The sequence below is a fragment of the Cheilinus undulatus genome, linkage group 4, assembly GCF_018320785.1.
Source record: "Cheilinus undulatus linkage group 4, ASM1832078v1, whole genome shotgun sequence".
NCBI classification, from domain to species: Eukaryota; Metazoa; Chordata; class Actinopteri; order Labriformes; family Labridae; genus Cheilinus; species Cheilinus undulatus.
The window spans coordinates 17,202,921-17,220,486 of record NC_054868.1 but is presented as its reverse complement, the minus strand read 5'-3'; positions in this window follow the sequence as shown (position 1 = coordinate 17,220,486).

Below are 17,566 nucleotides of genomic sequence, written 5' to 3'. Positions count from 1 at the left end.
GTTAGTAATGCACTTTTATTCAAGTTAAATCATGAGTTGTATAACCTTTACTTGTATAGAATATTACTGTCCTGTGGCACTGCTCAGCTTGGCTAGTTGAAGTGAAATGTGGGAAAATCTGCAGCAATAAAGCAGCCAATTCATCTATTAACCTCTAGGTTCAATGTTAAGCGCCATGTTGTAATGTAAATATTCTTCAAGCATGTGATTGAGCCAGAGGAAATATTTTTTCTACTTTTGATTTATCTCTTAAAGTATTACTGTGGACAAAAGGACAGCAATGTCACCTTGACCTCTCTCTGCGAGTATCTTTCGTTCCTCAGGGCTACGGTGCAGATGTGTATGAATGTGACATGATGGATTACCTGCTACTGTTCTGTATGTTGATCTTTGTACCTCTGCCACAGCTCCACACACTAACTGAAACACTTACGCACACACTTAAAGACACACAGAGTCCTAGACCTTGTGACCTTGGACCTCCTGGGTTGTCTCTGATTAGCTTGTTGTTCCCCTGCCCAACAACTGGGTGGGACAGCCTCAGTAGTGGGTGTGTGCGTGTGTGACGCAGGTTGCAGTTCTTCAAAGATTTATACCCCTGCAATGCTGCTGAGTAGAAGGTGTGGTGAGAGGCATCCAGTGAAATGCCACTGTAAAAGCCCTGTTATACAACAGCCCACCCTTGTGCCACTCCAACTTGAGGAGTGCTTCAACTTTCTATTTAAGTCCCACATTAGTACCCCTGCCTCCTCTGTCATAACCGTAAAAACACAGGGGTGTAACAAGCCTATAACATCATATGACAAATACTGCTGACTATTACCTTCAAATATTGCAGTCTATAGGAAATTTAATTTAAATTTAAAGATCACTAAGTGCTATTAAAGGGTGTTTTGCCTTCAGTCTCAATGCAATCAGCATAAGTTGCAGCTGGCTGATTTCTCAAGTGTGCTGTTCTGTAATTATTGCACTCATGCTTATCTCAAAACACTCACAGTGCTGAGTAAACGCTTTTTTATTGTGCTGTGTTAGAAAGAGCTAGTAAGAATCTGAGTGGAAACTGTTAAAAGATTAGCACATTTTTCAAAATCTAATTTTGTTGAGATCTAGTAACCTCATTTAGGTGTCCTTTGAGGTAAATATCTGTTGCCACACTGTTTGACAATACCACAAATACACTGTGTCTACCTGGTTAAAACTATGCGACAAAGCTGTAATCATTCTGAGTAGAGTAGTCAAATCTAGCCAAACTGAAAATCCTGAAAGTGAAAGATGGAATATGGTCTTGAATAATGGTGGATAACAAATACAAGCAAATACCGGTGCCAAATAGAGGCTGTAAAACAGGACTAGATAATATGCAACAAAATGCAAAAAAAAAAAAAGTCCAGGGTAAAATAAAAGATGTGAAATTGCCATTACTTCAGACGTCTCCCTACAACATCAGCTAGTTTGGAGGCTATTCTTAGAAGTGAAAACATCTCCGCTTTAAAAAAGACTTTGTATGTACAGTGCCTGTTCAAAGAATCCCGCCTTGGATGTTTTACCCTTTTATTGATTTTATTAATCAATCATGGTCACTAAAATTTGATTTTTGACAAAACTAAAAACTAAAAACAGATTCCTACAAAGTAATCTCAATCAGGGTTTCCCATCTGGACACTTCAACTTTATTTTTTGCAAACCTGCTCAAGCTTTGTCAGATTGCACAGGGATCAGAGGTGAATGGCCCTTTTCAAGTCCTGCCACAAATTCTCCATTGGACTGAGGTCTGGGCTTTGACTCAGCCACTCCAGAGCATTCACCTTGTTGTCTTTAAACCATTTCTAACTTTCGTTCTATGCTTCCAGTCATTGTCTTGCTGGAAAATACATCTGTAGTCCTCGTCAGAGTGAATAAGATTGTCCTCCAGGATATTCTTATATTTTGCTGCATTCATTTTACCCTCTACAAAGGTTATTAACTCTAACCAAATAACTAAAACAAAAATGTGAAAATTATTTTAGTTTGAGTTAACTGAAACTAAATAAAACTAAGCTTTAAACTAACTAAAATAATTTTCACATTTTTGTTTTAGTCATTTGAAAAATAAAAATAGAGACAAAATATCCTTTGTTTTACTCTTTCACAACAATACTGATTTGCACCTACACCCAAGCCACCCAAGTGTAAAATGGTCTGATTTGATTGGTTAAGACTTCACATGGGTAGTTTTATGTCTGAAGTTGTATTCAAACATCAACTTTAAATCAATAAAAGGATAAGTAAGGAGTAGCTTGTTTTAATGTTTTTTAAAATGTATGATGTTGACTCAGGCCTCCCTTCTATCCCAAAATGAATAAACTTAAAACTAATAAAAACGAAACTAAAACAAAGCATTTTTGTAAAATAAAAACTTTACAAAACCAACAAGACAGCAGTAAAAACTAATTAAAACTAAACTGAAATTGAACACAGAAAGTGAAAACGAAATAAAAATAAAAAAAACTAATGAAAAATCTAAAACTGTTATAACCTTGTCCTCTACCTTTGCAAGCCTTCCAGGGCTGGCTGCTGAGAAGCATCCCCACAGCATGATGCTGCCACCATCGTGCCTCACAGTGAAGATGGTGTGTTTGTGGTGATGTGCAGTGCTTGGTTTTGCCAAAAATAATGTCTTGTCATCAGACCAAACTTTCTTCCGGTTGACCATAGAGTCTCCCACATGGCTTTTGGAGATCTGTAGTCAAGATTTAATGAGCTTTCTTCAACAGTAGCTTTCTCTTCGCCATTCTCCTATAAAGCTTTGGCTGGTGATTTCAATGAATTTGTTCAGTTAGCATTACTTTGTAGAAATCTGTTTTCTCTTTGACATTAAAGATATATATATATATATATATATATATATATATATATATATATATATATATATATATATAGTCAAAAGCTAAATTATATTGACCAGACTAAATGTATAAAATCAATAAAGGGTAAAACATTCAAGGGGGTGAACTCTTTTAATAGGCACTGTAACTTTGTTTTTAATAATGGTGTGAAGGTAACTTCCAGTTGTTTTCTTAAGGGGGAAAATAGAGGTTGTTTATTCTACTACAGTATATTTATCTTGAGTTTTTTTCTTGAGAACTGGATTAGTATCTAGAATACAAAACAATTGGCAGGTCATTGTGATAGGCAAGACTACAACATACCATGTTGAGATAAACCTATTTCAACAAGACTGGTGTATTTAAAACTTTAGGGATAAGAGATAAAGAAATCTACCTCTTGAGGAAATAACTAATAGTTAGCACAAAGCAAGGCGTTTCTGAAAAACCTGACCAAGTGTAATGATCAAACAGCATGTGAGAAATTAATATCTGTCCCTGATATTAAACCAGATCCAGATAAAGGACTGGAACTCCCTGTACTTGAGGTAAATAAAGGTTAAGGTCACCTTTTGAGGGAGTATGCTATAGTGATTTTTGTCATGATGCCTGTAACTTAAAAACAAAGGGATGTTTTGTTAGTTTCAACAATGTCTGGACACAAATTGAGTGTTGGTGTTGGCTTGACAATGAGCAAAAGGTGAAAAATATCATCTGTTGGTGTGCTCTCATCACTGACTGTGGCATTCTTTCCTTTTCATGTCCTTCTCATCTCTATCCCAAGAGATAAAAGGGAGTGTGTTGAGGCAGAAGCATGTTTTATGTTCTGTCTGGTAATAAGCGTCTGTGTGGGGCTCTGATGGCGGTAGAAATGAGAATCAGGCTGTTGGAGCGAGAGGACTGCAGCTGTAAATTTCTCCTGTTTGTCAGCATCTCCAGATCAAAGCCATCCCTCTTCCCCTGACTGAAACTTCAGCTCTGCAGACATTAAATGTGAACAAAGACAAATGTCATGTTAACACATCAAGAAGAGCATAAAGATACTATGCCCTAACCAAGAAAATAGCAACCTTAGATTTTATGGGGTATTAAATTGAGAATATTTTTGACGCATCGTGACTATATACAAAGTAGAGGCATGAAAACACAGTTACTTGAGACAACAGGTACAGGTAAATAGGTAATAGGTAAAACAGTAACAATTCCACACACCAACAGCGAATCCCAAATCACATGCTTCTGTACTAAATACTTAACATTTTGAGTGCAGAAGTGCTCCCAGTGCAGTGTGCTAGTGGCACGCTCAAAACTGTGGAGAATGTAGAGTGGAACGATGGACACTTTGCACCTTCAATGAATGCCATGTTGGTAACGTAGAAGGTGTGGTACTGACAGTTAAACTGACATCACTTCCTGTTAGTTCCAAACATTCATTTATTTATTTATTTATTTATTTTTTATAATTTATTTTATTGGCAACAGATAAAGGACATGATACACATTTCTCACACACAAAAGCACAACCCTTGTCCCTCCTTTAAACCGTCCCAGATGTAGACCCCTTTCATCCTCTCAGATATTCATCTCAAACAATATCAACATTATAGTATGTTACTTACATCAGTTTGCATGTTTGTTTACAAAACGCAAAAGCACAAAAATAATAGGTAATAATTCTCAGATCATATGAGTTGAGAATTACCAACACTTGACCGGTCACCAATTAAAATATATTTTGAATAACATACCCTTCATAATTTGAGTTGCTGTTTAAGAAGTGATGTCAGAATGCTTTCCAGACAGGACCATATTTCAATATATTCCTTATTGTTGTCTTTCAACCTAGAAGCAACCTTTTCGAGCCTGATCATTTCCATTGCTTCTGTGATCCAATCTTTATGGGATGGTGCTGTTGACTCAATCCAGTTCCTCATTATTACTGTTTTTGTGACCATACATAAAGATGGAAACATTTGAGACAACACCAGCCTGCTGTGATGAAATGCTCTGCACTGAATTTAAGTGAAGTTTACTACGCGATTTGAGACATGCAGGAAGTCATGAATATTTCTAACTAGCTAAGCTAACTTGTAAGCAGTTGGAATCTTTGCCATATGGACAAAAAAAAACAAACAAACAAACAAACAAAAAACAGAAATCTAAATACAAATAGAAAGATGAGCAAGTCCTCTTGATTTTGCTTTAAACAACCCTTTCAAAGAACAGACTGAGAGCTAAAAAGGGCATTTGTTTGACGACTAACTTTGTAATACTTGAAGAAATCTCACAGTGTTTCTAGCCTAGCTTAGCAAAAACAATGATATGAGCCCATATTAATTAGTTTATTAGAATATAGTCAAAGCCATCAACTTAAGAGATGCTACGAACCTGTAACCTTGCAAAGCAGATGGATGCACCCGTTTCCTTGTTTCTCACTGGCGAATCCATCTCGCAAAGCTCCCATCTGAACCGTTTTGGCCTGGTTAGAAAGTGACAGGACCAATCAGCTACGAGGGGCAGTACTTTCAGGCACAGCAGAGTCATGACGTAAACAAGCAGCAGCAAGAGCTGGTGCAGTTATGGAGGAAGAGATTAGCGTGGATGCTGCTAAAGCGCCAGTTTTATCAGAACTTGACGACATATTTTCATTACAAGAAGAAGAAAGAACAGCAGTGAGTTGTTGGATTGGGGGATTTTCTGCCATTCTTCTTTGCAAATCATCTCAAGCTCAGTCAGGTTGAATGGGGACCAGTGCTGGACAGCCATATTCAGGTCTCTCTAGAGGGTTCAAGTCAGGGCTTTGGTGAGGACACTGTTGGATATTCATAGAGTTGTCCCTACTCCTGTGTTGTCTTAGCTGTGTGCTCAGGGTCACTGTCATGTTGGAGGGTGAACCTTTGGGCCCAATGTGAGGTCCTGAAAATGCGGAGCAGATTTCATAGAGGATATCTCTCTAGTTGCTCCATTCATCGTCCCCTCAAACCTGAGCAGCCTCCCAATCCCTGCTGCTTGCAAACTCCAAGTGGGTTTTCATGTGCTTTGCAGAAAGAAGAGGCCAGTCTAGCCACTCTGCCATAAAGCCCAGATTGGCAGAGGGCTGCAGTAATGGTTGTTCATCTGGAACTTTGCCCCATCTCCATACAGGCTTTCTGGAGCTCAGTCAGTGACCATCAGGTTCTAGGTCACCTCTCTTTCTAAAGCCCTTCTTCACGGATTTCTGACTTTGGCTGGAAGACCAGCTCTAGGAATAGTCCTTGTTATACCAAACTTCTTCCATCTGAGTATTATTGAGGCCGCTGTGCTCTTGGGAACTCTCAGTACAGCAGATTTTTTTTTAGCCCTCCTTCAGCCTTAGACGTGTGCCTTGCAACAATCCTGTCTATTGACCTCAGAGATTTGTTGGTTTTTGGTATAATGCAGGCATGCTTCTGACAGATACAAAATCTGTAAGCTAACCAGTGCCTGATAAAACCAGTGCCTTTTTCATGCTGAAGAAATGTGTGAAACAAAAGAGTTAAACTGACTTGCCAGTCTTATCTGGATAGTGGAACAGCTGGTGCTACATGCTATTTTCCCTACATATTTGACATGTTTAGACAAACAGCCACTCATATAATTTCTTTATTCATTGTTGGCATCTTTCTACCAGCAGACTTAATGGCAGATGGTAATGAATATTTCATTCTTTGTACCTGTAAGGAAAGTGTTAATTCTGCTGCTGTTGCCTTGGAATCTGTTGCTAGCTTGCTGCTGAGCTTTAGCTGCCTTGGGGAGTTGCTGCTCACAGAGAAACACAGTTGGCTCTGGTTCAGACAGACAGACGGACAAAGAGGCCTGCAGAGGGGCAAATCAACATATAGAGAGGCCCAGTAATATAAGGACAAAATAAGCTGAGAGCTAACATTAGGGAGAACAGATATTTCTCCATATTTAAAGGAACAATGTTGTTGATGTAAAATGGAGGAGGCTCAACCCTGCAAGCAAAGGATAAACAAAGGGCAAAAAAAATAAAGTGAAATCAGCAGGAAAATGGTGATGAATAACTTGTTTTAGATTTAAGGAACCAATTCAGTCAGTTACCTAGCCTGGAAGTGCTGAATCATTGCAAGCGAGGCCCTGTGCATGACGTGGTGCTCTCTCTCTCTGATAACCACACCAGCTCTCTGTTTTTTCACCCAGGTGCTAATAATAGCAGAGACAGAGAGGGCAGAGCCAGACATGCAGACAGACAGACTGAAGGAAAATGTTCTCCCTGAACAAAGATGGAGGTTACAGCCCTCTTCTTGAACTCGAAAGCATTGGCGATAATGGATAGAATAGTATAAATTTAACCTGTGAAATAGAAAATGATCAGCACTGCCTTATCAGAAAATAGGTTTGCACAACCTTTGTTGCGCTTTAAAAAATTTCATTACTGTAGCTAACAAGATGTAGAAGCACATTTTTAAAAGAGAGTTTTGAGAGTTTAAATGACTCACTGCAGCATAGAAGAGCTTGGTTTGTCCTCCTTCTTTGTTTCATATCTTTTTTTTCTTTCTTAATGCTCCACAGGTATCTACCTTGTTCTTAACAAAGCTTTACACTTCACAACATACAAACTGTAAGAAACTACAGCTAAATTACAACACACAAGAACCACTGAAGCAAAAATCTGATTCTATTCTCAGGTGTGTGATTTATTACTTCCTCTACCGGTTAATTAGGCATATTAAAACCACTTGCTATCCATGGAAAGTTCTTATTAAATGTTAAAAGGCAGGTATTTTTAGCCGTCTGCATCAAAAGAGAAGGAGAAAGGGGCAATGAGAATCTGATATGTGCACTATCAGCAGCAGAGGTGCACCTCCAATGCTAAACAAGACACACTTGAGGCACAAAATACCACAGTGGGGATGATTGTGGTGGAAATGAAAAATGCCTTTCAGAATCTCAAACCACTCTGGAATATTTTTGCTCATTCTTCTTTTGGTATTCTGTCAGAAGCCAGTCTGACTGTTAGAAAGAAACTGTAAAACGACAGCAGAAGCCCTGGCTGCAATTTTTCTAGATGGATACTGTGAAATTACAGTGAATAACTGAACCACACAACTACATGTAATAAACTATACATTTTCAGAGTGGATTTTACAATCAAAATGCATTCAATAAAGGTGTATCTTATGTTTTTAAGATTTAGGCAGATTTACACAGGTACCATACTTCTGTTTTTGTACTACAATCACATAAGACACATTCGCTGCACTCAGGTGACAATTTCACTGATTATAAGACTACCAACATTAATTAGCTAGCTATTCTGAAGAAACACAAGATACTTGTGCCCTAAAGAGGACTAGCGCCCAGTGAAGAAATCCCTAATCCATATTCAAGTAAACCGTGCAGACCGATGGGTAGCAAAAAAAAATCCAGCACTTTGCCAGGGTTGTCAAGTGGGAACCCTCCTTTGTCGATGTTTCGTCCAGTTAGTCCCACGACACCTCCAGAGCACTGAACGGTGATCTCCAGTGTCCCAAAATCACCCCCTTCTATTATAGCTCTCATCACCCACCGTGCCAACATGGAAACATGGAGACGAATTCAGGAGCATACGCAAATATTTTTTTAAGTATCAGCATTTCATCCACACAGAAACAGTGTTTTGGGAGGCCGTAAATGCTACTTTTTGTAACTGGGTCCCAGAGTGAACAAATCTGTAAGACCTTATGTTTCGTCTCCGTGTGGACAGCCAACCGCATCCTTCTTGGAATGATTACATCATACATAGCATAGCCCACTTAAGATGCATGCACGAGTCAAACCAAACAACAATGGTGGATTACAGGGTTGTGTTTGTGCTGCAGAAGCTGCTGAGCTCATTATGGCTTTTACAGCAAAATCTGATGCTCCGTTACCACCACTAAGAACAGCATACACCACATGTTCTTAAAGCCACAGCGGAAAACAACCGGAAGGGCAACCAGGAGAAAGCTTTGGGCAGTTTTCCATTTGCTCTTTCGGTGCATTTCTGTGGCAGCGTTACAGCGCCACTTACAGGCTTGGCACATATACTACAGTGTTTTCGGTGGTTCTGTACTTACGCTGACATTTCCTGAAACAAACCTACAAAAAACTTTTTCAAAGTGAACCGGGAATATATCGCTTTTGTCTCCATGTAGATGAGGCCTATCTTACCTATCTTACCACATGGCCCACACACCCTAGACAGCATAGAATAAATAAAAGGGTAATATATCCAAAGAGGTAGCACTGGCAAGCTTTTCATGGGCACAACCCACGTACTCAGCTCTGCTGCTCATCCCACAAATGCCTGTTCCTTACAAATGTGGCACCATTTACAGAGAAATAAACCGGCTTTCCAACAGTAAAGATTTATTACCAGGTAGTCTTGTTACAACAGAGAAATAATCTACCAAACACAAATGTCCTCACTGTTTGTGTTAAGCTTAGTTTTTGGGACAGTTCCAGTTTTTGCACAATGAGCAGCCATTGTCAGTTTTTTTTATCAGTTTTTTCAGTTGTGATACTAACTATAAAAGAAAGTATTCCTGAAAACTGTAGTGTATGCACGTCTTCACTTCCTGGCTTTAGAGACAGCAGCCATGTTGCTTGTGTTTAACTTTTTCTGTTTGTTAACTTGTTCAGAGATACAGTCACAACTTGTTGTAGAAGTGCTTTTTGGTCATATGGGACTAATTACTATAGAGAGAAGGCCGGAGAGGATGCGAAAAACAAGCTCAGCCTTTAGGGATGTGTCCTTAAAGCAACCTTGTGTTACAGTTAACAGTCACAGACGATTAACAGAAGTAATGAGGAATATAAGTTTTTTTGGTTTCCTGGTTTATAAATTACAAGACCAAATCCTCATAATACTTTAGGCAGGGGCGTTAACATTGGCATGAAAATGCCATTTCAAGAATGTTTTATTGATACAATTTATTTAGCAAAAATAAAGGTTTGGCAATCAACAGAAAAATGTATAAAAGTTTTATAATCCTATTCCCGTGTCATGTTCAGTATATTTTATACTGAAGTAAATTTATGAAAAAACCTGCAGACAGAAGGTTCATCTAAAGATCACAGTGTACTGTGTTTTCCAAAATGTTCTTTTGGCTCTTCCATAATAGAACAGCTGAGTCCATCCAGGGGCTCTCTATTCAACATGCTGTCTGCAGACTGTGACACAGCAGTTTCAGAGAGAGAGAGAGAGAGAGAGAGAGAGAGAGAGAGAGAATTAAAGGATACAGATGTGACAAAGCTAAGCTTATCCTCATCTTGATTAAACACAGGTGATCACTCATAAGACAAAAGTAGTGGATTTGTTCAACAGGGCAATTACAGATGAGGAGCTCAAAGCTTAAAAACAAGTGATTTCTCAATGATACCTCAGTTTTAAATGATTCTGTTTCAATGATCAGTATTAAGGATTCTCTTTTCCTTCGTGCTAGAGCTCAGATGTAGTGTGATCAGATGAAAGATTTCATGAAAGATCTGCTCTTTATCATGGTTTTATTCAGGGTCTTATCTTTCTTTGTTCTTGTTCCTCTGTGATAAAATATTTAAATGACTTCATCATGGAGTGGTTGTTAAAAATCTGCTGCTGAGGAGTTGGCTCTGAGTTTTGCAGTAATGCTGGGATGATGAATAAATAAATAGATAAACAAATATTTCATTCACTTTTTCCAAATCCTATTATCAAGTAAATCTTTCTGAACAAATACTCAGTTTGCTTCATTAGCATTTGTTAGAAATGGGCTACAGTTGTGACCATTAATTTTCTTTGCTAATGTAGTTCAAGCAGAAGCTCAGACTATAATCCTCATGCTGGTTTTATTGTTAGTTCTCATATATGCTGCAGGGACTCCTCCATGCATGCTCACCTGTTTACCTTGCTGTTTTCATCCCCTGATCACAAGTATCCAACTGCTCTAGTCCCTCATTCTTCACTTATCACAGCTGTCTGTTTAAAAGCAGCTTAATCAGTTCCCATCTTTACATCATTTACATCATTACATGACATCATCAGCCAACATCGCCAGAACTTGTGTCTGGACTCCATGGGGATGAGAAAATGACCAGCACTATTTAAGCCTCTCCATTGTACAAAACACATGAAAGCTTGATGGAGTTTCCACAGGACAGCCAAGCAGGCTTACATTTGGTTGCAATGAGGAGAGGCTTCTATCAAGCCTTTCTTTCTAAGGTTTTGCTCCACAACAATCAGGACAAACTGGCAGCTAAATTTCAAGTGCTTTTACAAAGGGTCTGAAAACTTATGTCAGTGAGATATTTCAGTTTTTTATTAGGGCCTGAGCAGAATTTGGTGTTTTTTGGCCTTTTCCACTGATGAACACTTTGCACATTTGAACAAACTTGTCCAAGGGATTTTATGTGATTGACTCTAGAATTTTTTTACTTAAACTAGACAACCTTGAGACCCAAAGATGTGCTGACTGTGAGTTTTCATCATAGGGCAGGGCCGTTATTGGTGCCCAAACTCAAACTTTGTTTTTTGTCTATTTTTTTCTGTGAAATTACAACAATATTACCTTATAACTTTTAATGTTTTATTTCAATCATCACCAAACTTCACCACAAAGATACATCCATGCATCAATATCATAACTTTGTCACAGCACCCCCTTCTGCCAGTTAAACATTTTTTTTCATGAATTTGCAAAAGAATTTGTTTTCACTTTGTCATTAAGGGGTTACTGAGAAGATAAATGAGAAAGAAAATAAATTGTAGCATCAGGCTGCAACATAACAATATTGGGGAAAAATTGTGTGTTTGTTTGTGTATGTGTGTGTGGGTGGGGGGTGGCTGAGAACTTACTTCTTGTTTGAATTTAGGACTCTTTTTTTTTTTTTAAAACAATACAACATAAGTTGTACTTACAAAACAGTTAACTAATGAGCAGTACCTGTGCTTGTCATCCTGTGTTATTGTGTTGATCTAGAGCTTAAGATGATAGAATTTATATATTGTGCATTTTAGAGTGTTAATGTGTTTCTGATTGGTCCCAGGTTGTAAACTATGAGCCGTTTTCTGAAGAAATGGACAAATAAAGTCCTGATATTCACAGTGAACGGTAGCATTTGGAGACATTTAAAAGTCAAATAATGTCCAGAAGATGTTAAAATGCCCTGAACAGTGAACTGCTAAGTCCTGTTATACATTATTCATCTGTCATAAAAAGATATTAAAAAGTTACAGATAATCTTTCAGACTGTTCCCAGACATATTAGGTCACATTTTTATTTCTACCTTCTCTAAGATTCTAATATGTGGAGTTAAAATTGCATCTTTATCCTCGTGGATTAGTGTCTAGCCTTGACATGTCCTTCAGTATGATGTGACTGTATGGTGATAGGCATACTGTTGCAATTTTGTCACAGTGCCCTTAGTTAAAATATGTTTTCCCATGAAACAATAAAAATAAAACACTTTGTTAAGCTTTGAATGAATTATCATTTTAAAAAAAAGCTTTGGATGTCTGTGATAAATCTTGAAAAATCTTTGATGAAACATTCAGAAGATAAAGTTTCTAGTTCGTTTCTTCATCATAGGTCAAAGAAAGATTCAACATACCAAGTATATCAGGCTATAAGAAGTCCGGTTGTCTAGTTTGATACTGCTGTATGACTTATACATTAGACTGCCTCAGTGGCCTCCAGTGTGCAGCAGAGGATATGAGGACTGGACACACAAAGCGCTGCAGGCAGTCAGGCTGGAGGAATACAGATTACCTGCCTCCAGAGGCAGACTTATTGACAAATCTCTCCTGCTGAACACAGTATACAGTCTTCAAACATCCAGATTTGCACTGAGCAGCTGGGGCACAGTGAGGTCGGGGCAGCTCAGAGGGGGGAGGTGGATAATGTCCACAGTCACACCTCATCCATCCTTTTCTGTCAGAGAGCAGCAGCACGTGCAGTGAGAAATTTAGGCTGGGTGTTGAATTCTCTGCTGCTGTAACAGAATCTTCAACTAATTACTATTCAGCACTGATCAATCACAGGCAATGATCGATCAATGATCATTAAGATTAAAACACTTACAAGGCTACAGATGCATAGGATAATTTAAGAAGCAGTTTATTTCTCACACTAGCTGTCTCTGTTTGGTGTTTCCTGATGTACATTACAGGATCCATGACTCAGCTAAAGCTTTTTTTGCTACAAAACTATAACAAAACAGGCAAAAGAAGAGATTCTCCCAATGAACGTGGCAGCCCATCAAAATGCAGAACACACTCTTTGCTCTGAGAAGCCTGAAGGTCATTCTTGTGTGAACATGTCCCTCTTTATAAAAAAAAAACGACGAATGGAAATTTTACTCAGAGGAGGTTGAAAAGTGGCACACAATGTGTGCAGAGCACTATCCATAGAGAGAGGTTCAAGAAAACAAATCATCTGATATCATCAGAGCACTCTCAGAAAAGAGGAAGTCATTGTGCAAATGGGTTTCTTGAAGGAAATGAACACAGTCACATTAAGTCACTCGTTAAAAGCAGTCTAGACGGGTTAAACTTGAAGACAGAAAATGATTACATGATAAAAATGTTGGTGTTGCAAATTAGCCTTTTGCTAAAACTTAGAGCCATGACCTGTGCATGGTTACATGCTACATCAGCAATGTTACTGTATGTCCATAAACAAAGTTTCACATATTCAAAATGATGACTGAAGACTTGTTTGCAGATGTATTAGCTGCTTTCACCCTTTCCAGGCTCATCTTCTGTTCTAATAATTGTGATGTATGAATGTTCCCATTTTTAAAGGTAAATCTGTGCATTTCTCTCTTGTAGACAGTCCTGTGAGATATCCAATAACTAAAAAATCCGCTTTATATTTTCTGAATGTACCTGCCTTAGGATAAGGGACAGTTTTGGTCATTTAGAGGCCCCAGACAAAGCCCAATATAAGGCCCTTCCCCACATAGCTAAAGACATTCATAGTGAGAGAACAAAATATTTGAAGCAGCATTTATTTTGGCAGCTATTTTTAAATTTAGTCTTTAGATTACAATATCCTTTAGTCACATTTTAGTCATTTTCACTCTAAAGTTTAGTTTCTTTTTGGTTTATGAATACTCAAAAAAGTTTATTGGCCAAATGGTAAAAGTTGGTGCTAATCGCTCCACTCACTGCCATTGTTTACTGGCTTACTGTATGGCTACACCCCTCCTGTAGCTACCGCCTTGTTCCCCTCAAATGATGCTGATTGGTCCATGCGTTCTCAAACTGGGCACAACTGTTTCAGATTGGAGCTTTGCAGGATGGATCTGCCTGATGACAATCTGTCCAAGCCATTGGTTTTGCAAGGTTAAATGAGTATTTCCAAAAATGTTAAAAACATTTTTTAACTAGAAAAGCACTCCAAGAGCACAGACCTCCACCATCAGCTCTATCTCCTAATAGTGAAGAATCCTTTAAAAATATTCCTGGATCCAGACGGTGATCCGGATCACTCCCAAAATCTAATCGGTTCTTCCCTATGCCATTTCTGACATTCCCTGAAAATTTCATGACTTTTTGAGTTATGTTGCTAACAAACAAACAAACAAACAAACAAACAAACAAACAAACAAACCCAATCACATAATCTGGTTGGCAGAGGTAAATATTGATATTTACAGTCTTAAAGACAGTATTAGAGTCATAAACCTAATGACTTATAGAATAATTATTGGTTTTATGAGAATCTATAGTCTGAGCTTTAATAACTCTATAATAATTCTTTATCATCCGTTAAGAAATCCTTTTATCCTCAGTTATAGATAATTTACAATGCAATCATAATCAAAACACCTTCTGAATAGTTTCTCAGCTGGTTTTGCTGCTACCAGGTTTCATGCCTCACTGCAGCTGCACACATCTTCAGCCTTCACCTACTGAAGGTGATAGTGTCTTTGTATGTGATGTGTGGTGTGTGGGTGGTGCTAAAATATCGAACCGCACCGTCATCACCCTCCTCCCCTGTGCCTTTTTGAGTGGATATATCTATTTCAACCTTGAAGCTTGAAGAAATTACATTAAGATTAGCGATGGACTGCAGCTGAGTGTTCCCCTGGAAGGGAGTCATTCAGCGTAACCTACGAGTCATGGGTGAGCGCAGGGTAATCACAAGACATCTTTCAGGGTTGTAAGGTGGAAATGACTGACTTTATGGCATTATTATTTCCACAGATTGTCATTCAATGGAGAGGGAAAGATCAGCTAAAGTTAACAGAGTCATTTTTCACTGTTCTGTTGATCAAAGCATTGCATAACTGAGGAAAAATCATTAGAATAGCCTATTAATCCAGTTTGTTGAGTCAGTGCACAGAGTGACAAAAAAGTACTTTATGATGGATGACAAAAAACACTATCTTTTTTTTTATAGTGAGGATATCCTATTTATTTCACTTATCTCATGAGCAGTGCCTGGAGCCTGACATGTTATCTGCATTATGTGTGATAGAGGGTGTGAACATCCATCACTGTCTACATCTGCATTGGTGCCTCCAGACCACCCCTCTTCAATGACTTATTTAAGGAGGCTACATTTAAAAAAACAAGCAAACAAACAAAGGAAACAAACTGTTAGTGAGCCAAGCATTATTCTATGCATTAGTGAAAAGTCTGAAGATTTTTAGTTAATGTTTCCAAGGCAGATAATAATAATGCTCCAAGTAGTATTTACTCAACACCAGTATAGCTGCTTATGAAACTGACTGAAATCAATGCTCCTACCTCTGTGTGACCAACAAAATCAAGCAGTGGCTCAGTGGCTTTTAAATACATACATTTTTTACAAGAAGTTAGTTGAACACATTTCTTAAGATTTTAGATTTTTGCAGGTTGTGCTTTAAAAGAGTTGCAGACCCCTTGTTTTTATCTGTCACATTTATTAAAAAGAAAAAGGAAAAAAACAAAAACAAAAACTAAAAACTGCTCTTTAACTGTTCAACTTTGTCATGTTTTCTTTTAGTTGAGTTTTATGGTCTTGGTCTTGTCGTGGCCTTGGCCTGTCTTGGCCTCAGTCTCTACCCCCAAAAGTCTTGTTCTTGTCTTGGTCTCAGTGCACTCTGGTCTCAGAGACCAAGTCTTGGTCTTGTCTTGGTCTCAGTGCACTCTGGTCTCAAATAGTGTGTTCCTGAGTACAACGCTAGGTGTCAGCCAGAGTAAGTTGCACTACAGAAAAACCTTCAAGTGTGTCTTAGTATGAAGGACCCTGCCTCAACTGCCAGCGTCGACCATTTAAATTAAATTGCAGTGAAATAGGTTGTGTCTGAAATCACGCATTAATTCCCCATGCCTTATTCTCTTGTGAGCTGTCTATGGTGGGCTACACGGTGCTTGAAACAGCAAAAATTTAAAAAAAAGTTTTTAATAAGTTTAACCATGGACAAAGGCAACATTGATGTTGCACAGTTAAAATATACAGTTACACATTAATCACAACTGAGGACTAAATAATGACTTCTGTCTTCTTTTTTGCCCTGTTCATTCAACTTTTGTCCCTCCAAACTCATACTTAGTCTATGATTGCATGCTGTATGCCAGTTCATTACTGGAATGTCAGATTGTGATTATAAATAAAAATTTACAAAAAAGGTTCTGGACCGTGGAGGATTCACCAGTTAGATCCTGCATTGGAATGGGTTAGAAAGCTGCATATGTAGCTTTTAAAACAGGACATACTTCATTCATTGTTCATTTATACACTTTGACTATAAAGTCCAAAACAGAGGAAAAAAAATCCACTTAGCAAAAATCAGCATAAAACGAACGTTCCCTACAGGAGATTTAACAACAGAAAAGGGTTATGAGGTCTGCACAGTAAAATGAAGATTTTTTTTCTCAAACAATGTACTGACAGACAAACTGCTGCTCGCTCTATATGGGAGTGTCTAAAGTGTTAGAGTTGGCATCTTTTGATGGAAGCATAAAAACATTTTTTCATTTACATTACATTCATAAAGGATAAAAGGACCAGACTGAGGATGAATTGGTATACCTCATCCCTTCTTTAACAGAATTTAACAAAACAGAATGAATTACTTTTTACACACTTCATTTCTCTTTAATCATGATTCAGAGTTCATGTTTCTGTCTCCATTCTTCTCTGTTTCAGTCCCTCCCTGCTCTTACGTTCACACTGCGGTGTTACGGTTTGTAGATCCATCAGACTCAGCGTTTAAATCCATGACATGCGGCCACTCCTGCACCCATGGCTCCACCCATTTGCTGCATTACATCAACCTGGCGAATACGTGCAATGCCAAGATATCCCATTCCCCAAGCCTGCAGTATGCATGTATACATGTTTGCCCCTCCCTTACCTCCCCCTCTCCCATCTCCTAAAGTGCTGACTGTACTCATTCCCCACCTGCTGGCAGCGTGCCCACAGGCTGATATACTGTGTCACTGTACACACATAAACAGCTATTGATCAGGCAGAGAACACCCTAAGCATTCCATTATCTCGGCATGACCATAATTAAAAATGTCAGCTCCCTCTGAGCCGGTGGGAGTGGAGGTTGGAAACTCGTTCAGGCATTCAGCTTCTGTCTGGTAAACTGTTAAAATATTTAGCTCCCACAATGAAGTGGCTATGGTGAAATGTCTTCTGAGTGCTGTGGAGATATGCACGATGTGCCTGTCTATGTGTGCATACTATTAGAGCAGCTGATCTATAGTAAGCTAACGCCCCCTAAT